Source organism: Mixophyes fleayi, chromosome 3, assembly GCF_038048845.1.
Source record: "Mixophyes fleayi isolate aMixFle1 chromosome 3, aMixFle1.hap1, whole genome shotgun sequence".
In the NCBI taxonomy this organism is placed as follows: Eukaryota; Metazoa; Chordata; class Amphibia; order Anura; family Limnodynastidae; genus Mixophyes; species Mixophyes fleayi.
In genome coordinates, this window is record NC_134404.1 from 17,448,753 (window position 1) to 17,474,654 (window position 25,902).

The 25,902-nt window shown below is 38.0% G+C and overlaps 1 non-coding gene across 1 annotated transcript; it reads left to right on the plus strand.

The window, feature by feature from the left end:
• Nucleotides 1-16,227: 16,227 nt before the first annotated feature.
• Nucleotides 16,228-16,299, plus strand: LOC142147659 (small nucleolar RNA SNORD50). The gene has a single exon (XR_012690771.1). It is a non-coding gene; the product is annotated as a small nucleolar RNA SNORD50 (small nucleolar RNA).
• Nucleotides 16,300-25,902: the final 9,603 nt, after the last annotated feature.

Here is a 25,902-nt window from a genome sequence, read left to right on the forward strand (position 1 = left end):
AAACACTATGCAGTTTAACATAGACTTTAGCAGATGACATAGAGGGATTACTATCATCATGACTGGTGCCAGCAGCTGCTTGGTGCTCATGGTCTTCTGTGTACTGCTGTGAATCAATTTTGAGAACACAGTACAATGTGACTGCAGATTTTGAAGAACACTGACAGCCCTATTATTTCTGTTTCAGCAATGACAATTAGCAATGGACCTCTTCAGTTTTTGTGTAAGTTATATAACACAGTACAATGAGATTGCAGATTTTGTAGAACACTGCCAGCCTTATTATTCCTATTTCAGCAATGACAATTAGCAATGGAGCAATGCCACCTAGACTGTAGACTAGCAACAACACTGGTACCTCTCCTGTTTCTTTCTGTGTGAGCTATAACACAGTACAATGTGACTGCAGATTATGAAGAACACATTGCCAGCCCTATTATTTCTATTTCAGCAATAACAATTAGCAATGGACCTCTCCTGTTTCTGTGTGAGCTTTATAACACAGCACAAAGTGAATGCAGATTTTGAAGAACACTATTTCAGCAATGACAATTAGCAATGGAGCAATGCCACCTAGACTGTAGACTAGCAACAACACTGGGACCTCTCCTGTTTATTTCTGTGTGCGCTATAACACAGTACAATGTGACTGCAGACATTGTACTGCAGACTCCAGTGACTGAGTAGAATGTCACTGGAGACTTTTAAGTAAACTGACACCCCTCCTCTTTCTGTTTTAGATATGACGCTGCCCAACTGCACTAGAGACTGCCAAGAACCATGTTACCCCTTCTGTGTCTCTCTGTGAAATGGTGCTGAATCACCGTGGAGGGCGGTACTTATAGAATCCAAAACTTGCGAGATCCAACGACGTGACAATGAAGTTTTGCCTCGTTTTCACTTTCGAGAGAGAGCGTAAAAGTACCAAGCCGCGCCAGCTTGGTACTTGGATCGGCGAAGTTCGGTGGCCTCGGTTTATCACCTCCTCGGGCAATCCTTTAAGCAAACGCCTGTTGCGGTATAGAAGTGTCCTGGGTATTCTAGCCCTACTTGCTATAATCGCCAATGCAGCCATTGCCTGTCCACCATTCTCTCGCTCATTTTCTTCCTCTTCCATCCTCACATTCACATCACATGTATCACATTATCTCCAGCCCCTCACACATTTGCATTGTTGTGCATTGCATCCAAAGCAGTCTCCTGCATACATGCAGCATACATGTACATCCTCACAAAGTTCACGATTGGCTCCATTGCAAAAGACACTAAAATTTGTGTCAATTTTACTAAACTAAAATATTAACTATTTCTTTAAGGTAATATATGTGACAGGTGTGTGGGTGCAGGGGAAGAATAGACCTGGGAGAAGCACTAGTTTACCAAGATATTAATTTAGTGGCAGTAACTATTCCAGCAGAATACCTTTCAGGCCAAGCACGGCAACATTTCTTTGGAAAATTTCTCTCCTTCACTAGTGTAAACAAGTTAAGAAAAAAAAAACAACAACTGCCTGTCCTATTTCAAATAAATAGACTGTACCATTATATTACTTATCATAAGGGGAAACACTTTTGTCTTTTTTAATATGCTTTTCGTAAAAAATGTCTCCATTTCCATGTTATACATCACTGAAAAACATAATGTTTCAGTTTTTTTAACATTATTACATGAATTTACATTTTTTGTTTTGTTTTCAACTTCTTGCACAGCCATGACATGACAGGTGCGAGATAAAACTACCGACCTGACAGTTTACTGCACCGCGTTAAAAAAGAATTGAATAGCTTTTAACGCTTCTCCCTCCCTATACTTTCATAGGAGCTTCTACTTGGCCATGATGGGAGAGTTGTAGCAAATAAAACGTTGCGTTCAAGGGAAATTAATACCAGGCAAATTCAACACGCTTCAAATTGACTGAAAACTGCGTAAAAATCCTTTAACACAGCGTTAAAAAATTACTGCTGAGAATTGAATACCGCTCTGTATTGTAAGCAAAAACATGGGATTTGCTCTTATTCCTCATTTTTTGCCTTACCTTTCAATAAATTAGTTGTTTTTATATTTACCAAATCACAAAAAAATAACTAGGTTTTAACATTTCTGTGTCAGTTTATTAATTAAGTGATATGTGTCGTAGCCAAAATTTTCATCACTGTCTGTTATGCAAAATTGTCCTTTAGGTATTAATTGTTGACAAGTGTTATTAACAGTTTAGGGTGAAAACTATCCGCCCTAAGGAAAACATTTTGCGAGTGGATCTGATATATAAATCAATACATTATTTCAGATTATTTTCTTAACAATAACATCCAAAAACAGGTCATACTATCAGCACCTAAAGAGAGCTCACATTTGATGGAGGGATGTCATTTTTTTAATATTTCCAATCATTATCCTTTAGTTTTCTAGTCTGTGTGATGAAAATGTTATCTACATACGTAAGATAGGTATATATGGAATTTTTATGTATTGGATGATGTCTTAACTAAAATAAATGATCTTGTTGTATACAAAAGTTCATGGGGGCATGAGAGGAGACCCCATTCTATTTCTATGTTGTCGCAAATAAAAAATCATAGTTGATCTAAAATAATTAGTTTTTAATTATTTTATCAATAATTTAACAATAAATTCTCTAAAAGCATCTCTTACATTATGCGTCATTTGGTATTTTCATGCACTGAAGATTAGACCCTGGCCATATACTTTACTTGGCCTTAGAACACATCCATCCAATATAAAAAAATAACCCAACTCTACTTTTCATCCCGGAAGTGGGGAGGGAGTAAAAGTCAGAATCTATGTAGCATCTTTGAACTAAAATTTAAGACATGAATTTGAAAAAAAAATACTGGTCATTCTGTCAGCAATTTCAAAGCACAGCAAATAAGTATATCAAGCCCAGTTCAGAAAGGTTAGCTACACAGTGTAGTCATCGTTTTCATTATAGCATCAGATACCAGGTTGTTGTTGTTACAATTGCACCGATGCTGACCTGTGGTTAGAGTCTCCGATAACAGAGGGACAAGAAACAAGTTATCTTAGGTGAGAACAAGGCAGATGAAATTAAATTACCTCCTGTTTCCATCACTTTTAACTGCGCTCTCCAGCTACTCTGCTCACCTCCTCTCGGTCCCTCTGCCCTCTGCTTCCTCTCGCTTCTCTCAGTGACTCTCAACCTGTCATCCGTGCCCACCCTCTTGGGCCATAGTTACCTGCCTATACTCACTTTTCCCCTCCCTCCCTCTCTTTCATGCTGTGCCTGAGCCCCCAGAGATATAGTGCTTACTGTTACTTGTACTGTGCTGTTTCACCTTGTACTGTGCCATTGTTTGTCCTTGTACGGCACTACAGATACTTTGTGGCGCCCTATAAATAAAAATTAATAATAATAATAATAATTCTTACATTTGTTTTGGAATAATTCAAGGACAAAGTCTCTACAGAATGTGCTGTTTATTTTGTATGTACGGTACAGACCATTGCATTCAAAATGAACAATGGTAAATATCTTTTATAAGCGTAAACCACAAAATAAATGACTATAATAACCAATCATATCACCTCACAATCACATATTGGCCCACCCGATATCTATGTGCAACATGTTTACCAGCACGTAGGACTAACCTCAATTTCACCTTTCTTAATATCATGGGGTACATTTCCAGATAAATTACAAGATACAATACAGTACATAGATTGCAGTATTAGCACTTGCGTAATTTCTGCTAAAACAAATAAAGTTAATTTGTCAATATACTTTTTTTTTTAACTCTTAAGTGTCCTGAGCATTTTAACATTATTCACCTTCCATTTTAAAGTCATTGATTATCCATATTATATTTTCTCTGACTCTAAAACAGCCAACTGTATAAGACACAATTCCCTTGTATGAATTTATTTATTAAAGAGTGTTAAACCAATTCATTTAGGATTAGGGGCCTACTTATCAAGGGGAAAGAAAGAGCCTTATCACCAGCAAAAAAAGGTGCATCTATCAAAGGGCATTTCAGAATGGCATGACGAGAACAACATTTAAAAAAATTAAGAGCTATTTAAATTATGTTTATTTATTTATTAAAATAGAGAAACAAATATTAATCATTTAAGTTAAAAAATAATATTATATTTAAGATCTATACGATACATAATATTGAGTATGTGAGCATGTGTTTTAATACTTTATTTTAACAATGTTTAAATAATGTACCTGAAAGGCCATGTCTGGTTGTGTTTTATGCATGTTGTGTTGTTATGTTTCTGTGTGGTGGTTGTTTTGATTGCTGGATATTTGGGGGGAGTTGAGTCAGAGATCTATTTCACAAACTCACATTATTTGATCTAAAAGTAAATAAAGGAGGATTCCTAGTGACAGAAACAGTAATTTTTTTTGTCAGTGGATTTGATATATAAATCAATACATGATCTAAAATTATTTTCTTAACAAGCACATCCAAAAAACATGCTGCTATCATGATTTGAAGAAAACTCACATTTGATGTAGAGATGTAATTTATTAATATCTCTCATCATTATGTCAAAGTCACTTTTATTTGTAGTCAATATGATGAAGAGTTGACTCAGAGGACTAGTTCACATGCCTGCAGCATACTATATATTGTCTGGTGCACTGTAAGCTCATTCTAAATATTCGACTATTCAATATTCCTTATAACTAACATAAGGGATGCAAACTGACAGACTATATTAGGATAAACAGCAATGAATATTGAATGTTACCTGGAATATAAAGATAAGTATAAAGCAACATTATATGATCAAAAAGTAAAAAAAACTATTGACAGAAACAGTTAAGCAAATAATTGCTAAACTGCTTACTGATTATATTGCTATTCACAGTAATGGAAGACTTTATCAATGTATCATCTTATTCATGTTTGTAAATTATATTGTTTATATCTGTAATATTAAGGCTATTGATTCAAGAAAATGTTATTATACAGCATGGTCATCAAACAGTTTGGAACCTTTCTTTTTTTTCTGAACAAAAACTTTTTGTTTTTTTAGGTGTCGAAAAGCCATGGAATATAAAATAAGAGCAAATAGGCAAATTGAAACATTACAGAGGTACAAATAACAATCAAAAATAGAAAAATATGCACATCCATTACAAACATGACGGAAGAAAGGTAGAGGAAAAAGAAGGAGTGGAGGGAAGGGTGACCACTTGACACATGAAAAAACAAACCAGTAAATTAAAACAAGGAGAGGGAAAACACTACTATATGAAAAGACCTGGGGTCTGAGAGTAGTTCCCCCTTATAGTGAGAACACATAATAATAGAAATAGTATGGAAGTCAGAGAGGGCGTGGCTTGAGAGTCACCGAGAGATAATAAAGAGGTGGTTTGGCTTCACAATAGCTCATCCATGAAGTCCACGTATTTTGAAAGTTTGTGTGCGTATTATGCAGGGTAGCTATGATGCGTTCCAAACGGTATGTCAGCCAAATGCTATGTATAGTGGCAGTCAATGAAGGCGGAGTAATACTCTTCCAATGTGTGGAAATTAGGCATTTAGCTGGGTTCAAGATATGTCTAATCAATTTCTGCATGGGATGTGGATGTCCAGGATGGGTCTGGGTAGAAGGGGGAATCTTATCAAGATATCTAGTACATAGAATGGGAGTTTTGCCTGAATGGAAGCAGTTTTTGGCCAGAGAATAAAATAATATATATCATTATGTATAAAATAAACTGATTTAAATATAATAAACCTAACTGGAGTGCAAGCTCATGTGTTCACCCCTCTCTATTAAATGGACAACCTTGAAAGCTGGCTACTTGCTTTGGCTTCAACTACAGTGTACAGGGACATGAATCCTTTCTGTCTCCAGCTGGACACAGTAGCAGTCTTGGGTCTACACACACCTGAGCTACAATCTGAGCTCTCCACTGAGCTCCAGATGAGCATGGTCCAACACACTATTTCAGCCGATTCTGTTCTGAGCTTGCATGGCGACCCTCATAACTTAGAGCCCAAATGGGGCACCACTATGCAAGAGCGGTGGAAATAAAAAAAAAATATTGTATGGATTTGTGTAAACTTCACAGCTAAAAGAATAAAACATAGATATTGCAATTAAAGAAAGGATAAAAAAAGTATGAAAGTAACTAAAATAATGTTTCTATGACAGTTTTATTGATTAATTAAAATTGGAGTCATTGAGCACTTAACTCATTTAAGCTTTTAAGATGCATTTTTAATTAATGTTTTGTCGGCCTGCATCCTTTTATAAAGTAGACCCATGGGCCCAGCACTTTTAATTAAAGAATAGAATTCAATTTAGTACAAATGAAGTCTTAATGCTGTGCTCTGCAGACAATTTATGCAAGGGCAATATTCAAAAGGACAAATGTCTTCTAATCTAAATGATAAAACAACACAATAGTTGTGTGTTCTTTAGAGGTAGCCCCTAAAGAGTTTGGAGTGTTAATTATACATTAATGTTCTGTAATTCTATTGAGCTATGATGGAAACTGCATTCCAGGGAATATCTCAGAATTCTGATCTGTGAGCTGTCAGTTCTGCAATGCACAGATAAAGAGAGTCTGGGGTCGCAGCGCGGATGTGGGATGATGTTTTCATTTTCTTATCATTGTTCCATAATTCTGATGTGCTCTATAAATCATAACCAAGTAACTACATTCACAATAAATGCATCTGTGGGCTATATTTGTAAACTAACAATTTCAGTTAAACATTATACATATATAAAATAATAAAATAAAAATAATAGATAGGTGGTACTCTAGACTGTAGACAATATGGATAGGTCCTGCTCTAGATTATAAAAAAATATAGATAGGTGGTACTCTAGACTGTAGACAATATAGGAGATATGCGGTGCAAATTTATTTTGTCTTCCTACACTGCCTTTCCTCACAAAGCAAACCTACTTTAAATCAGTAATATAGACCTAGTCAAACAACCCTGTTGCATGTTTGTCATCTTCAACTTCCTTCTTCATACCCACAACTTCTTTCTTTCAACCATCAGTCACGATATCTACTCTCGCCAGATCGAGAACCTCAAAACGCACCTTCCCCTTCACTCCCAACCCCAAACTCAGCTCTTTCTCTCGTTACTGAGCATGAGGTCTCCGCACCCATCCTCCCCTGTAACTCCCCATTTCTTTAATCCACATCAAGCCTCACACCAGACCCATACTCTTGAATTAAATCCAAAGCCTCCTCACATGAGTGACAAACCACCTTGCAAACATCCCCCCGCGTAATTCACCAACAACCCAGGAGAGAGTAACAAATGTTGAATGAAAACATAACTCACATGGTCCTTTTTTGAGCACCATCCCCACTGGGAACCAAATTAAACCTGATATGGGAGGGAAGGGAAAAGACCACACATTTTTCACAAACTTTCGTCACAGGCCACCTTTTCCTGCACCACATGGGGCATCTCCCGGAATGACTTCAAAGCCATAAAAATGAGCAGCCTTACAATGGGTGTACCAGCCCACCATTTTACCATATCATCCAAAAAACATTGGCGAAAAAACCATAGCCAGGAGAGGCCCCCATGACCAGAACACCCAGCGGGCGGTAGATCCAGGCATCTAGTACAATCCCCTCCACACACGGAAAAAGCATGCTGGACAGGAAGAGCCCCGGTCGCAAGGCCCACTGTTAAAGACAAAGCACCTCCCCCGACTGACAGGATGAGCCAGGCCTCCTTGACCCTGTCTGGAAGCCCCTCCCCTCAGGCAACCCAGCACAAGGTGACGTAACAGCCAGCCACACCTCAACGTCCTTGCATTCAAAAGTTATTAAAAATAAGTCATCCTTTCATATGACAGGACCCACTGTACAGCTTCTGCATAACACTTTTAGAGCGCATTTACATCCCCTGGACAAAAAAAAAAGCGTTTAAGGACACTCAAAAGCTCCTCAGGCCCAGTTTACAGACAGCATGCAGCAAAATTAACATCCTCTACAACCAGTTCACACAACTCATAGACGCTCATTAATAATTTTATTTATTGTTCTTTTGTAACTGCCCTGCCTATCAGCACAGCGCACATCATCCACAGCATTAACTCACAGACCCAACCACTTACTCCCAGCAGCAGGGTGGGGACCACAGAGCTATCGCACCAGGAGATGTACAGCCTCTTTTTGTCCCCCTCAAAACAACAGGAACCTCAGTCTCCAAAGAAGAGCCAACCTCATGGCAATCCTGGCAAGCCCAAATTTCAAGACACTGAGGGCTGCGTTAACAGAGACCAAGTCGGGTCTAACGGCAGACACGCCGTGAAATAAACCAGAGACCACCAGGGACAAATCAGCAGCCGGCAACACTCCATAACCAGATGGCAAGTCAGGGTCAGAGGCAACTGAGAAAATACATGACCTGGGTCAAGACTGGAACAACTGGGGCAAAGAAATTGTGATGGGGCAACTGGGATACAGGCACATGGTGACGGGACAGGGAGAGTCAGCTGGGCTGGAGCACAAAAAGGGGCAGAGGGAGAAAGAGGGGGGGGGGTGCAGGGCGAATAGATGGGCCAGCAAAAGGAGGCACCATGTGCTCCGGTCCGCAATGAGGTGGAGGAGGCTACAGATGCCATCGGTGCTTTCAGGGAGCAGTCATGTAGAGGCCCAAAACAAGGGGGTGGAGGGCAGAGGAAGCCTAACTGAGTCTGCACCCTGGGAGTCTACGAATGGAGATACTTGCGCAGCGGGGTGGGAAAATCTGGAACAAAAGGACAAGCGCCACCAAATGGAATGGGAATGAATGAATAGGAAGGGAGAGGGGTGAGGAAAAGAGGAAGGAGGAAAAAGTACAAGCGGAAAAAGATGAGAAGCAGAAGGGTTAGGGTTTCTCTCTTTAGAAAAAAAGAGAGAAACAGAAGAAACGTGGAGGAACAAGGAAATAAGTATGAAAAGAAACAGAATCAGGAAACAGCAAACAGCAGGACAGAAAGAAAAATCAAACAATTATCAAACGTAAAATACTCACTAGCAGGACATACAGCATTCTACCAGAATTTTCCAGTGACAAAAGAATTAAAACTAATTTAATCCCATCCTTATAAGCCTTCACCAGCACAGGCCATCCCCAGATCTCCTTACTGATTGTCTGTTAAATCATAACCAAAACCCTGTTATAGAAACTCTTGCCATGCTCAATTTTTCTTTATCTTTTACAATCTGGGAACTTATCATCCCTCGGGGTCAATTCCTACCCTCTATTATCTTTCTCATTCATGTGTTACCAAGGCTTCGGTCCTCTACACCAATGATAGCCCAATCTTCATTTTTTATTTAAATTTATAATTTATAAATACCAACATTTACATAGATGTAAGCTCTCAGGAAATTAAGACATGCATTATGCATCAGGTCGATACCTGTAAAAACACACATTTGATTTAACTAGGGCTTAATCTTTGATCAATGTTGCAAGACATTTTCTTAAGGCTCATAATAGTTAACTGCAGAACTTTAGAGCATGGGGGAAAAGTGAGCATAGGACAGATAGGAAGGGATGTGGAGAAACTTTTATTGAAAAGAGAAAGCAGATTGATTTTTCAATTAGAAAGAGGAACTCTCAGAGGACTAAATAAATAACTAAAGTTTACTGGTTTCGTTTGGAATAATGGATTTTATTAGTATCGTTTGTTCACTTTGAAAAGTGTTCTGTTTTCTGTTATTATGATTCTGTTAGGATACTATCATTATGAGGTTGCTGATAATGTTTTATGAGGTTGCTGATAATGTTTAATGTGAAATACATAGTAACATAGTTGATGAGGCTGAAAAAAGACACCAGTCCATCAAGTTCAACCTATTATGGATCTCCTGCGATCCTGCAGTTATATTTGAAATTGATCCAGAGTAAGCAACCACCAATCTGTTTCAATTGTGAAAATACTACCAGACCCAATATTGCAGTCCTATTTTTACCCTATATCCACTACTATCCTTCATTTTAATTAACGGTCGTATCCCTGGATACACCTTTTTCGCTAAAAATTTGTCTAACCCTTTCTTAAACATATCTATTGAATCTGCCATCACAACCTTCCCTGGCATTGAATTCCATATCTTGACTGCCCTTACTGTAAAGAACCCCTTCCTTTGCTGGTTGTGAAATTTCCTCTCCTCTAACCTTAGGGGGTGACCGCGTGTCCTGTGTATAGTCCTTGGGCTAAAAAGTTCCCATGAAAGCTCTCTGTATTGACCCCTAATGTATTTGTACATAGTAATCATATCTCCGCTTAGACGCCTCTTTTCTAAAGTAAACATGCCTAAACTGGCTAACCTTTCCTCATAACTTAATGACTCCATACCCTTTATCAATTTTATCACCCTTCTCTGAACCCTTTCTAGTTCCAAATTATCTTTTTTATAGAGTGGTGCCCAGAACTGTACTGCATATTCAAGATGATGTCTCACCAACGATTTATACAGTAGCAAAATTACACTGTCTTCCCTTGCATCTATGCCCCTTTTTATGCATGCCGATACTTTATTTACCCTTGCAGCTGCTGTTTGACATTGAGCACTATTGCAAAGTCTACTCTCTGCGAACACTCACAAATCCTTTTCCATTATACTCCAAAATTAATTGTCAACATGTGGCCAGAACAGCGCGGATTTCCGTTCGCACCTCCTAGTACCGAAACATCGCAGAACTGTATTGACACTTTAAATGCGCATTAAATATGCTCGAGGCAACCCCGGCAAGCACAGGGAGAACATACAAACGCCTTAGAGAATATAAACCACTGCTCCAGTGTTGTGACTCATCAATGCTAATCACTGTGCCACACAAGTTTATGTGTGTGTATATATATATATATATATATACACACACACTGTATATATTTATATTATAGCATACTTGTAAATTGACATACATAATTGTTCACTGTCTTTTAATGCAAATAGATCCAAGCAGTTTACCTCCGGCTCATCATGCAAAGACCACTCCAGAAACACCAAATTGATGTTTTCCAACATTTTGATGATGCTCCTTTCAGAAACATCATGAGAGCACAATAAAACAAAAACATGCAAATCTTAGAGACTAAAAAATAACCCCATACCTCAGTCATCAGAGATCTCCAACATCATATCCAACTGCCTACATATGCTAAATTATAGGAGAAAAATGAACTTGTCAGCAGAACCGTGTAGAATTCAAATAAATAACTGTTGTAGAGAAACTGTACTTATCTTGATAACTTGTCTTTATAGTTACAGACTTTCATGTTCCATCTATGTTTCTAAAAATAGAATCAAATTTGTAAAAGGTTTAATCAGAAAATAAGGTAATGCTTTCTGTCATCTTTTATTTAGCCGAGTGTTGCCAAAACCTTATTCTTTAAATCCTTTATGTTTACGTGTACGACAAATTGGATTTCGACTGCAAATGATAATATGGAAATTATGGCTTCATATATGACGGATTCGATTTTGAGAGCTAATAAAGCAAAACAAATCATGTTTCCATACATGTAGAGGTGATTTTTAGTAAATTCATGCAGGTTTGACAACCTGGGACAACTGAAAAAGTCAGTGTTTATAAAATATGTTAAATTAAATATTAACCCCATGCATGCTTGATGCACTGGATTTTGAGAGCTAATCGCATTATGGAAATGGATGAACTCACCATCACAACAGGGTTGAGTTCTTTCCACAAGGTTAATATACTTGAATGAAGCTGCATGATACTTTGAAAATATATAATCATCCCTTGATATACAACACTATGTCACATTTCCTCTAATTGCTCTACATATACCTCTGATTGAGTAGGACTTATTACATCAATCTCATGCTGCAAACTATTAAATTTGAGGGATCGAACCACGTCCTGTAAATAAAAAAAGGTCTTCTATTTTTGGTTGATGACCACTCTCCTGACATTGGAGTATGTACAAATACATTGAGTAATGGTGGTTTGTTTTCCTTAAGCTTCAGAAAGTCCTGGACAATTATCAGCATTAAAGGTACTGGAAAATATATACAACCTGTATTTTGAAGTTTGGTGATCAGGTTCAACAGTGGGGAAGTGGTTGGATTGTACCTGCTGCGACAAGGCCATTTAAAATAAATAAAGAACCACACCCTTTTTCCCCTAAAGCATAGCTATATTTCAAACCAAGGGTAAACACAGCAAATATGGTATCAGCAGATATACAAATCATACACATGTTGCATTTCAGTCTGTCTGTGGAATTTATTCAACTTTTAAGGGTGGTTCCCAATTAAAACTGGGTTAATAGCAATAAACTACTAGAAATAAATGTGAGTGAATAAGGGGATGATATCTCTAGGAGGGGCAAGGGAAAGATAGGAGGGGTGAGTGGGGTAATGGTAATCTTATTTGTTGATATGGGTCCATGGTGGTCAAAGGTGAGTTATTATATCTATGAAGAGGGAAGGTTGTGCCAATTTTAAATTGGTCCAATGCCCTTATAGGGAGTTAAAGTGTGGAGTGTTTCTATTGACTAAGAATTTAGGTATCCAGGTCTGAACAAATTTGTGGGATTTATTTGTTGCTAAGATAGGCAGCGATTTTATTTCTATGGCTGCCACATACAAAATTTTACCAGTGAGTAGTCAATAAACGTTTTGCTGCCTTGGGAAACCCAGTTGTTTTGCCAAGGCCAATGCATTCCAGAAAGGCTTTATTTCAGGATAGGACCACCAGATGTGAGAGAAAGATCTACATTCTCTGCAGTTTCTCCAAGAGAGGGGTGAGTTGCACTATATATTTTTGTAGTTTGCTTAGCACTAAATACCACCTTTAATGTATTTTACATATTTCTAGTAATAAGCTTGAAGTTAAAGATTTGACATGCTCTCTGATGGTAGACCAAGCCTCTTCATCTGGTGGTTTGCCTCGGTCAGTCTCCCACTTTTCCTCAAATGTAGGTGTTGGATGGTGATTTGATGATAACATCATAATACATATCATAATAATGACATGTCTTTTATCTGTGGTTAAATATTTTTTCAATAGGGGTGATGGATTTCTTCAAACATTTTTCTTTGGGAGAGAGTTTGACTTGGAGGCATTCAAAAGGGTTATTACCAATTAAAATCTTTTTTGAAGATCACTTAGCGGAGCAGAAGATCCAAAGTTGGGACTATGTCACGGGGCGGGGGGGGGGGGGGGGGGTTAGAGCAGAGGGTATAATAGCAACCAATCTCATATACAACAAGAAAATTTGATAACTGGGTGTGAGTGTAAGTAGCTGGTCTTACTTTGCCATTCCCAGTACAGAAATCATTGCGGAGAGTCAGCCTGTTGATTAATCTATCACAATCAATCTTCGCAGTCGCCTTGGAAAAATACATGTCACCCCATAACATAAATGGAAAACATAGTAGTGATATGGGACGTCAGTAAAGGCTCTCCATCTGTGGTAGGACCAAGTAGTGTAACAAAGCTAATTATTGGGGGTTTGTACTTTCAAACAAATTGTATTGACTATTTGTGGATCTGGGTAAGAGTATTTGGTACTTTGATTGGTAATGTCTGGAATAAATATAGACGTTTTGTTTTAAGGGACATTTTGACTGTAATTATTCTTCTCAACAAAAATATTATCAATTTCCTCCCACCATTAAGAAGATTAAATTATAGCAAGAAGGGGAGGATATTTTTCGTTGTACAGGGTGTCATATTTACTTGTGATATACATACCAAGGTATTTTATTTGTATTAGTTTTGCAGGAAAAAGAAAATTTAGCTTTTAGGTGGTCTAAGATGTTAGGAGAAACATAGAGAGTGGGAGCATTCATTTTGGAATAGTTAATCTTACATCCCGATGTTGAGCCATTTAAGTCTAGGACCTTTTATACATTTGGCAGGAACATATTTATGAAGTCAATGTCAGTAAGACATCGTCAGCAAAGAGTGATATTGTGCAATCCTCCTTGCCAACTACTACACCATCAATGTTTAAGGAGAGCCTTATGAATGTTTCCAGGGGCTCAATTACAAATATCACGGAACCCCTGACGAGTACCATTTGTCATCTTTAGAATGTAGAACCGTTTATGGAGTCCCTGGCAGACAGGAGAGATTAAAGTACTTGTTTCCCTGTTAAGAAGTTCCCCGCAAATCCAATTTGATGTAATGTACTTTTATTATTATTACCATAATAATCCATCAAATACTTTCTCTGCATCAAGGGAAAGCATAAAGCCTGTAATTATATTAATTAAATAATGGTCCTTCTGCTTAGTCAGGTGTGGAAGAATTGTGTTCAATCGAGTAGTAAGTATTTTGGAGTAAATCTTGACATCCGTGTTCACCATCGAGATAGGTCTATAGCTTCGAAAACAATAGGGATCTTTACCTTCTTTAAGAATAACTAATTTTGGCCTCAAGAGCTAGTTTTGAAAAAGATTTGCCCTGTATTACACTCCTGAATAGGGAGACCAGACAAAGGGGTCAAGACTTTGTTAAAGTAGGAAGCAGTGAAACCACCAGGGCCTGGGGCTTTAAATACTTAAACAACTATTTTTGGGACAGGCGGGAGAGTTTACTTAGTTCAAGAACTTGTTAAGATATAGATGACAGTGATGATTAACAAATTGAACTGAACTAAATAACTTTTTGGGAATTAAAATAATTTGTTGGAAAGTATCACATGGTATACTTTAGTGTACCTGGATATAGTTTAATAGAAAGGATGTTGCAGTGGAAACTAGAGATGAGTGGGCTCGGATTGCGCTAATCCGAGCCCACCCGAACATGGCGGATCCGACGGGATCCGAGCACTGTTCGGGTATTTCTGGCGGAAAAACAAACTCAAAATGAGGCTCTGACGTCCAAGTTTCGCGTCGGATCTCGCGAGACTTGGATCGCATAAATTCCCCACTCAGGTCTGGCATCAGCTGAACATGTGAAAAGATCAGTGAATGGTAACCTGACATTATCTGCCACTTCCGGTTGTGCACATCCGATTCTGGACATCCAAGCAAGCGTGCGCTCCACGGTTTGGTGTGCACGCCGCCAACAGAATTATTGCCACTGAACTACTAAACTCTGCTGAATTTCCTCATCGGATAATTCATTATTGACTGCCAGGACTACTCGTCTTCCAATCTATCCTGCAGTGGTTCAATTGGACACTCAAAGGAACAACCACCACATCGGACATTACATCAAAGCGCAAGTATATTAACCAGTGTACTGTGGACATCAGTTTTACACGCTGGACCTCTTCTATCTCTAGAGACTATTATCTGATCCTATCCTGGATCACAGCTTTTCATCTGCCAATAGTGCACCCTGCACTCCACAATTAGGTTTTATATGTGAACTTTGACAATAGATAATGTTTGTACGAGATGTGCATTCTGTAACTTATGCTTAATATTGATGTTGTCTACCCATGTTTTTATCAAACCCTTGATAAAGGTTTTTTTCCCTTATACATTAGGGTCATATTTTAGTTTCCAATTTATTTTACATCCACAATTTAGATTCAAGCGCAGCATATTCTGTATTCACTTATGCACCCAGGCTGGACTATCCTGTTATTCCGCTGCTGAACCTAATATAGCCCGTAGTGCGCTATCCCCTTGACAAATATTGGTAACCTGACATTACACTGCACATATTCTGTCAGTGCTGGTACAACCACAATGTGCTGGGGACGGGGCAGCTGTCCATCCTCTAAGTGTAACAATGTGATCATCTGGACAGACGGCAGCAGGGTGACCTGGAGGAAATCTGGCAGATACCAGTTATTGGGGAACATATCACAGGGGGACGTGTCCCTGACCATCACTGGGGTGACTGAGGAGGATGAAGGAACGTACTGCTGCCGGGTGGAGATCCCAGGATGGTTCAATGACCAAACAAATGATATAAATGTGAAGCTACGAGAAGGTTAGAAACCCTTTTTTATTTTCTTAAAACAACATTTTACACAAACAGGTTATAAAAGCAATGTCAATTTAGCACTACTTTTAAAGGAGGTAAATTTACTAAAAGGAAAGCATTTGTGAAATCCAAATCTTAACCATAACACTGCTCTTGTAATGTAAGATTGTAGGGAAGCTTTAAACACAGAACTGTAATCCCTTTATATGTGATTTAAGGGCTCATTCGCACATATACACTTGTCATGTTCAATTCATGGCTTAATAAACACAAAACAAGACAGAACTACAGATACACAATGATCTGTTTGGACATGTTAAATTTACCTGAACTGTGATGAGTCTATCCCGAACCTGACTTGTGTGATGACACACTTTATTATGGATCTGACTGCTGAGTTCATTTACGTGGTGATAAAAGCTAGGTATTTCAGTGAATAGTTGGGAGTATCTTGTATGGAGAAAACTATTTAGCTTCTCGGCATGAAGTGTAGTGACATTGTTTATCCATAAAGTATGTGTTCCATATTTTACTGGCCATGCCCCTGTGTGCATATATGTACAGATTATTTGCGTTACCTAGGAGACTGCAAGCAAGGCACTGATCCTGCCGTATAAGTCCAGTGGTACTGCTGTTTAAGTCCACTGATCCTGCCACGTGTTTGTGCCGCCCACTTGTGTCGCTTAGCTTAGTCATCCAGCTACCTCGGTGCAACCTTTTGGCCTAAAAACAATATTGTGAGGTGTTCAGAATAGACTGGAAATGAGTGGAAATGAATGTTATTGAGGTTAATAATAGTGTAGGAGTAAAAAAAAAAAAAAAAAATGGATTTTAGCACTTTTTATGCTTTTTTTTAAAAAAAATCAGAACCCAAAATCAGAACCAAAACCTTTCGTGGGGTGTTTTGGCAAAACAAATCAGAACCCAAAACCTCAAGCTAATCAGAACCCAAAACGCAAAACACCAAAAGTGGCCGGTGCACACCCTTATGGGAACCCTTAGCTCTAGTTGTATGACTAAGAACCCGTCTGACTTGTCACCTGCCACTTGAGAGAATCCTCTACTTTGGCTGTAAGATGTTACATTTTTTCCTAGCAGCAGTCAAGCTAGTAAAATCTTCTTTTGATCATGTTTTTTGCATTTCAGGTTTAGCAATCTTACTCTTTCAGTTAGCTTTGAAACGCATTTCATTTTTTTTTTAGCATTGGGCAGTCCCTTATCAACATCGGGGACTTTTCTGGGGATGAATTAGATAGAAAGTAAGATTGTACTCTGTTTCAAGCCTTGGTGGACTCACAGGTCAGCATCCATAGATTAAAAAGTGAAGACTCTTGTTGTGCGGTGCGACTGACCCAGAGAACTGGATGGACATCCCTGGGGATACTGGGTCTTCTAATCAGGTGTAGCTGACAAAACCCTGGGTCGCGGGTTTGGGTCCTGATGTGTGGTGCAGATATGCCAATTAATTTGGTGGTACTTCAGTGGACTAAAGGTGGCACGAAAGGGTCCCTGAATGAGTAATTCACCTATATATTTATATTCAGCAGCAGGAGCTGCATCAGGACACGTTAAAATTCCCATTTACCCCTGAACTTTGCACTTTGAACTCATTGAATTAAAAAAATGAAATGTAAGGCATTTCTTAAATTTTCTCTCCCTTCACTCTGTCTCTGTTGTTCCACTGATCCCTTGTAGAGTTTAAAATCCTACAGAGTTTAAACTCCTCACCCTCACCTACACAACCCACACTCCTTCCTCTCTGCCAATGACTGCCTACTCACAACCGTATCGATTAACTCTTCTGACACCCGCCTCCAGGACTTTGCCTTGTCTTTTTCCCACCTTTGGAATGTTCTCCCATGACCTCTCAGATTAGCTTCTACTCTCCAAGTCTTCAAGCATGCCCTCAAAACACATTTCTTTATTTAAGCCTATCAGCCCTGCTTCTAACTCCTTTGCCTTGGCTATCACCTACACTACCCCTTGTAAGCTCTCTTTCCTTGCATTCTCTTTCTACTATTGCATCACCCTTCGTAACGCTAGGTCTGCTTCACTAGCCCTGTTTTTTGATCCCACGCTTACTTCATGTTGGACATTACCATCACTATTACTCATTCTAAATAATTTGAAATGTATTACCAAGTTCTCTGTGTGTAATCTGTTAATTAGTGTATGTCTGGTCTTTGTAATTCAGTTCTTCATAATTATGTTTAGTTTAATAATGTATTAAGGTTTGCTGCTGTCTGTAGATTGTATTCTACTGTAAATTTCATGTACGGAGCTGAAGAACTTATAAATAGAAAAACAATAATAATACATTTCTCACCTAACCTCTAGAGATGTTGCAGAATGTTATGTTTACGCAAACCCTCTTTCCTTGAACCTTCGAAAATATTTGACTGATAATACTGTACTTTAGAGATGTTTATATGTAGTTTCAAAACTGAACATGAAGAGGTCTCTCCATTACCAAACTCAATATTAAACTGACCGAAACAAAATGTGTGCATTTATTTATATTTTAGAAGTCATGCTTTTTTGTTGTTGTTGATCTATATATATATAATTTAGTATTAACTTATGGGGGATTTTTTTTTTGTTATATTTTTTTAAAGGGACACCATTATAGCCTTATATTATGTGGAAAATGTGAATATATAATATTATTAACTGATTGTCAATGGTGGATATAATTATTTATATTGCACAATTTGTCATTACATATTGTCCGAATAATATAATAAATAAATAATTTTATCCCCTTAATATAATGATTTTTTTTTGCCCCTCATAAGTTATTATTTAATTCATTTTGCCCCTTAATCAATAAATAATGATTCCCAACCTAATTTAAATGTCAATGGTGCTTCTCTTATGTTCTGAATGGCAAAATAGTTCAAACAGCTTGTTTAAGCTATCCAGCCATTCTGAAGCAGGTATTAAAGCTGTCCTGTTCTGTCTTTTGGATGGCGGCTTCATCCAAACCGCTGTCGGTTTAGCTTTTTCAATCCACCATACTTTGCCAGTCATTTTAAATTGAAGTCTCAAGCTGCCCTATAGTAAATGCGGCGGTTTGGACCACAAAACCGTGAGAGATGGGTGGCGGTTTAGTGGTCGAATCGGTGCTTTTTACAGCAACGATTATAGACACATCATCGTCATCTACATCTATTTATATAGCACCAGCAAAAAGAGTTTTACAATTGGGGACACACAGTAATAAACAACACTAGGTAATATAGTCAAAGAGGAAAGAAGACCCTGCTCTCAAGCTTACAATCTATGGGACAATGGGAGTTGGATACTTGAGGTTAAGTCTACATATAGCATTTCGGTTCAACCAGTAGTCTCCAAGCAGTTGTGGTGGGGTCTCACACAGCAAAAGAATTCAAGAACGCGCAAGACAAACATATTGCTATTGTTAAGACTTACAATCTACACTACATAAAATCCCCAAATCGCCAGACTAGATGGACATCTTCGCTCTTTTCTGCTTCAACTTCTATGTTTCTATGAAGCAAGTGTACAGCAATTTATATTCTGCATGGAATACCCAGTAGTTAACATGGTTGACAGGTCTTCTTTAATATAACTTTTAAATTACTATGTAAAACAAAAGAATGTACAAGGAGAATAACTATATTCATACATTTCAGTACAAAAACATGTTGACCATGACCTGGAAAAAAATGATTGTTTTACATTTTCATACTATTATCTTTTTAAGAGAGGAAATTATTGCAACTCTGAGAACACCACTGCTGATGTGTTTGAGGTCTTGGAGGTAATGGTCAGTGTAGGCCGAGTTGATTTTCCTTGACTCGATGAAGTGGGAGCTCATGTTTTATGAAATGGATTATGTAATAAATGTCTTTGTACATTAAGTAATTTTAAAGGATAATTCAGTATATTGAACCTGACAAGCCTTACACTTGTAAACAATGAATTATTGAACATTTGCAGCACTTAGTACATGAGAAAAGAGAGAAGATAAATATAAAGACCAAACCAAAAGTTTATAGTTGATTGTTGTGGTGTGCTAACTTTAGGAAATACTATTAGAGGAAATAATATATTCATTAAAAATATATAACCCTTTATCTCCATTGGAAGTATGACAAAAAATTTTGTAGGAACACAATCGTACAAAAAGTCTACTTTACAAGATTTTTAATTCCTGTAAACAGTATGTTCTCTGACCTTGCCAATCAGAACCTGGTGGTCATCTAGGCAGTTCCAAAGATACCTTAATGGGAATGCTGATGGTGTATTGGCCTAGGTATCTTGTATAGTGGTTAAAATTAAGCCCTCTTCTGCTCTTCCTCAGGAACCAGATCATTTATGCACGTTGGCTGAATAGAGAGCCACGATGTATGGATTCTGGCTTGGGCTGTACCTAAATGGTTTGCAAGTTAGACTCTTCTGAGGAACAAGATTGACTTAGAGATCACAGTTTGATGCAGTACAGACATACTGGAGAATAAGCATATGCTGCATCTTCATGTGAAGTTACTGCAGTAAATCCTTTTGTTATGTTCAAAGAAAAGTGGGTTGACACAATTCACTTTACTTGAGATAATATCCCTTTAATATTTGTATACATTTATTTGTTAATTGAATATCTTGTGACTTACCCTGGTAAAGTATGTCTCAATTAGAGGAATGTAATGCACTCCAACCCCCAAGTTCATTCTCCTACTTGTCCCACTAATTCATCCATTGACCGATATGAGGTATCTTAGATCATTCAGGTTTTCAGTCTCTGATCTCCCGGGAATGATGGGAAGAGAACGTATTTGAGCCGGAACAGCTCAATTTAGCAAATAAATATATCAACAGTGGCTTATGTATCTATTTTATAAGTGGCCTTTCAAACATTGTCCATGCTTTCCTGATATATAGTCTATGCCTCGACACCTAGTAAAAACTGGTTATTTATAAGACTCTGTGGACTCCTAGTGACATTACCACTAACTTGGTATGTAACTGCAATCCCATTTATGCATGAAATTACAAATACAGACCTTCATTTTTCTTAACAAATGCCAGATGAACCTTGATTGATGCTGATTCCGAAAAGACGAAGAGAAATTAATTCAGTGTTTTGAATTATGGCTGTGTGACCCATAAGACATTTAAATTCATTGTGCTTAATTGGAGGACTAAATGATTCATAAATAATTCCATTTATAATACACATTATGATTATGAATTTCTCTATATATATTTTCCAAACGGCAGCTCAATGTATTGTTAATCTTCTAATCCATTACTTATCTTGGTCTTTACAATTCACATGACTCCATACGTCAAAGATGAAAAGGAAATAAGCAAAAAAAGAAGTGAAAAGAATTAAGAAGTGAAGCAGTTCTAGGAATCAAGAGAGACAGGGCCTGTGCTATATTTTGCGTTAAATTGCTCTGTGCATGCCCAAAAACAGTCTATACCCCAGAGAATGCAAGTGCATGCAATTCCTCTTTGAACGCAAAGGACCCTTACTACAGTGAGGGCGTGCCATACTCGAGCGCACGCTGTAACTAGGGCTGTGCGAAAGGGGCAACCGCCCAGGGCGCAATTCTGAAGGGGGGAGGGGCACAGTTTATGCATATTTAAGGTTAATTTAAAGTTAAGGCAGTTTTCCTTCTCACCCCGGGTGCTAAATTTTTAGGTTAAACGCTGGTGTAAGTGCCGATTACTAGTGATGACAGCTGTGTATACAAGCAAGAACATGTGTTTTCAATGAGAAGCAACTGTGAAAATGCCATTTTATACACAGTATATAGACATTCATAACATCCTAATAATAGTATTTTATGGGGGGCTTTTTTATAACGTTTTGTCATTATTAACTATATTATTAACAGGTGACAAAGTTTTTATTCTGTGCATACTTGTAGGAATTTATATTCCACACATGTATTGGATGTATTCTGCAGCGTATTGTATGTTGCAGCAGAATGCATCTAGACCCATATACAGCAATAGATCCGCTTCTTGTTGAATACGGATGTGCGTATACTCGATTTATGTGTACAAAACCACACAATACGCCTGCCTTAATGAACCAGGCTCCCAATGTCAAATTTGCTTATATCTTCCCACAACACACTAAAAAGTAACAGATAAAATGAAATAAGAGGATCAAATGAAAGCCGATACAGACTACTGTTACGGTTGGGTGTGCAATAGGACAATGTGTTGCAGTTTTTTGTCCATTGAGTCCTTTGTGTATATTATTCTAGGGTGTAATGTGCTATTCATACTACTTGAGACCGTTTGATATTTTTTTAAGTGCTGGACTATGGCTATTTTTGAACTAAAACTTATTTGCTGGAACCTAGTGAAAAACCTTCATGGACATGGAAATGTGCAATGCTATGCACTTCCCCCACACGCCGATTTTGAATCATCCTAGCACTGTGTGATTTGGGCTGCTGTCCTTTAACTCCTGATGCCTTCCTTGTCCGTAGTTCTCACGCTATTTCTTCCCCAATCCTCCTTCTTTGCCATACAGTCCTTGGCAGCGGTGAGTCCTACCTTAATGTTGCAGTGACAGAGTGAGACGTATTTACTCACATTAGTCCTGTCACCGTGTGTCAAAATACTAACAATTGTCAAGAGTGCAATTCAAGCGTTGTGTGCATGACAGAGCAGACACCAAAGCTCTATAGTCATCTTGTCAAAATATTATAACAAGTAATAAACAATTAATAAACAAATACAAACTTACACTCAAGCCAATAACGAAGTATAGCACTGGAGAAATGAGCTCAGATCGAATACAGCAAAGATGGCCAAGTTTGAAACCTATGGCTTCCCTTTCCTACATCACCCAAAGTCGGTAAGATTGCTCAGAGAAAGCTGCTGGTTAGATGCAAGTCAAAAACATCAACCAGTCTACTTTGCTATAGCCAGACAAAATTCTAGTATATCGCTCAACAACAGAACGATCACGGGTATACAAAAACTTTACCTGGTGATACTAGCTTCTGTAATCACAATACGTAAATCCAAGGGAAGAAGATTAAATGCGGTTGTGTAGAAATATCAAAAGATTCATGAGCAGCAGCTACTTTACGTTCATTTGTCGAGAGTGACAGTCACCAATGGACTTTAGCTCATCTTGGCAATGAGTGAAAAGAAAATCTATCATGAACTTAGAAATGCTATCTTCTCAATCGACCTGTAAAAATAAGTTTGCAAGACTAAATACCAACAGGCTAAAGTAGATGCAAGACACCTTGCTCAATTTCATTCATGATCTTTGTAAAACCTATCAGACAGTGGAGTCGTATTCTACCATAAAATAGTGCACAAGTTATTATGTCGCATTTGAACATCTTGATCATCAGTCAGTGCTAAATTGATTGAAGAAATACGCACAGGAGGATGCATGTTACTGAATGGTCAATGTATCTTACTTTAGCTATGATAAGTCTATTGTATCATATATTCCAATGGAATCTATGGAAATGAATTTGTAAAATGAATTTGTAAAATGAAAAAAGAGCCAAAAAAAGTCCTAGGGGTATATTTACTAAATTGCGGGTTTGAAAGAGTGGAGACATTGCCTATAGCAACAAATTAGAATCTAGCTGTCGTTTTGTAGAATGCACTAAACAAATGACAGCTAGAATCTGAATAGGCAACATCTCCACTTTTTCAAACCGGCAGTTTGAAAAATCAAAATACATTTTCTATAACAACAGAAGGGAAAGAATTTTTACTTAAGATTTATGTGCTTGACAAACACTAAACTATTTTTCCTACAGAGATAGTGACACTCCTGCTAGTTTCTTAAAAGAAACTCTTTGTATTATAACTTACTTTATCCCAAAGATATTTAGGCGTCCTCTCCTAAATAAGGGGCCAATAATGCTATCGCTCAACGGATAATTTACCACAATTAATAGCCCGTGGACAATTTTCAAAGAGCTGGAAGTTTAACCCCTGCAGTATTTATTACTGCGGAGGAGATTTGGCCAGTATACAGATAGGTAGGCATGAACACATCCCAGTTGTATCTACCAGGGACTCAGACTGAAGTTACACATTTTCTGCTGATGCAGGTTCTGGAGATATTTTATTGTTTAGGAACTTGCACACAAACCAATATTACAATTTATTTCCACAAACCCTCATCTTCTAAGCTATACACTATGGGTCTGATTCAGAGCTGGACACAAAACGGGAGTAACCAACTCTAAAAAAAGAGCTTGAGAAAAGAGCGTTTTTCCACCCATGTGCAAAGTCGCGAGCATCTCAAGTTATGCCTGTGCTTCATTTACGATAAATCACCAGCTCGTACTTACACCTGCCCTCTAGCAGGCATATATGTATGTTTCTGCACACTTGCACGAGCCGCATTTGCATACTCGGCCTGCGTTTGCACACCCCCTCTTTCCCTGTCTCCCCTCTTCAGGCGCAGGCGGGTGTAAGTGCAAGAATCACTCTAGTCTACATATGTGAATGCCCACTTTCTGGGCACGTGGTGATCGTTTTCACGTAAGAAAATCTACGCAAACTGCCGCATCTGCCACTCTGCATTAGTCCCTATGCATGCACTATTGCAAATGTAACTACATTGCATAGAGACATAATAAAGTTTATTGATGTCATAGTAGTTTCAAAGCCCCATTCATTGTATGCACTCAGCATACTTACTGGCAATGTCCACAAGTTGCACGGCATAAAATAAACCGTGTGAAAATCCCGCACGATACATGAATCCATTAAAAAATATATGATACGCTAAAATAAATCACAGTTTAACCTGTTTAAGCCATCTTTCTGACCAGGCACATATTCAAGTTTTTGTGTTATATCAGATTTACCAGGGATTACTTTAACATTTCTTAATCTAGCCAAGGAAACTTTATACTGGAAATCAGTCATGTGCAAAGGTAATTCATAAGTTTTTAAAAAGAGCTTTTAAAAACAACATCTTACCTGTTGTACAAAGCTGTGAAAGTTTGTCTGGTCACAAAGGCATAAAATACCTCTTGTCAATGAAGATTAGACTAAAGCAGCATATGTAGATATTGTAAGTACATTTGCATGAACCTTGCACAGACAAGTACAGTCTATTGGATGCCAGGCCAGAAGTAGGTGTATATATAGTACATCATTAGCCTCAGTCTATCCAGACTTTGCTAACTCCAGTTTTCTTGTTCACAGCTCCCCTTCCTGAGAATGAGATGAAATACATCAGCGGTCAATAACCAATTACAAAACGTCTATTCCACAGAGCAAAACCAGTTTTGACTCTGAACACCTCAATATGCAAGATGGCAATGTTTGTGGAGCAACAGACGTTTACAGAGGCTCCCTGGGAGGGAGTTGGGCGGAGTAATGGACAATAGCCAAAGCAGTGAGTAGGTTATCAATGTGGTTATTTATTACTAGCGAGATCATTAAAATTAGAAAAATTTATGTAAATGAGTGGTTTTAGTGGTGTTTCATGATGTGTGACCAATTCCTCTCTGCTAAAGTACTTGAGTTTTCAACAAGCTCAGAGATGACCGATTTCAGCTCTACTGTACTTTCAATGTGACCCATTCTGAGCCTCCATGTTACACTTTGATAGAAGCTTTGGTGCAAAGCCACATGTTTTGCAGTACGCATTGAGTGTACTTTGGAAATCACCACCTGCAAGTCCTAATTTGCGGATGTGAGTGCCCATTGGAAACACTGAATATGCTAAATACCAATTTCTTTCAAGTGCTATGAATACTGGCTTCAGTCATTTTCTCCCCCTCGAGGTGATAGAAATTCCAATTACTATTTGTGTATTTTACACAATAGGCTTTTTATTTGCATACTGGTCCTTGAGGAGAAAAGCTGTGAAAGTGTAGCTCATTTTTCATGATTTGTTTGGCGGTATAACTGAGACTATATTCACATTTCCTTCTATTCTATATTACTGTCAGAAACAATTAGAGCCATTGAAATGACTGCCAGAGGAGAAACGTCCACAGTGAGCACATTCAATGTTTAATATAGT